The following is a 429-nucleotide window of genomic DNA, read 5'->3' as shown; positions in this document are numbered from 1 at the left end:
TGTCTTGAGTGTTTGGTAAATCCGACGGTGAGATCTTTTCTGATTGAGCTAAAATTTGTCAGAGGTATTGTTGACTGGTTTATCTTGGATTTGTACGATGGGATTAGTCTCTGGTTGCAGGAATCCTTGTGAGATGAGGTCGTTTGGTTGCTGCTGGTTTTGAAGCTTTGTGTTGCTCTCTTGTTGTTGTTGTTCTTGTGTTGGAGGTAGCTCTTTGTAGCTTGAGTCTCTGTTCTGTTCAGGTTGTTGAACAGGGAGGACGTGGTTGTACTCACATACATTTATATAGTGGATTGTTGAGAGAACTACGGTCCCGCGGTTTTTCCTTCTCACATCGAGGAGGTTTTCCACGTAAAAAGTGCTTGTCTCATTTAGTTATTGCTTATACTATATCCTGCTATCGTCGAAGTATTTTTCCTCACAGGTTCT

This window comes from Brassica oleracea, chromosome C4 (genome assembly GCF_000695525.1).
Source record: "Brassica oleracea var. oleracea cultivar TO1000 chromosome C4, BOL, whole genome shotgun sequence".
NCBI lineage: Eukaryota > Viridiplantae > Streptophyta > Magnoliopsida > Brassicales > Brassicaceae > Brassica > Brassica oleracea.
Note: the sequence above shows the minus strand (reverse complement) of the source record.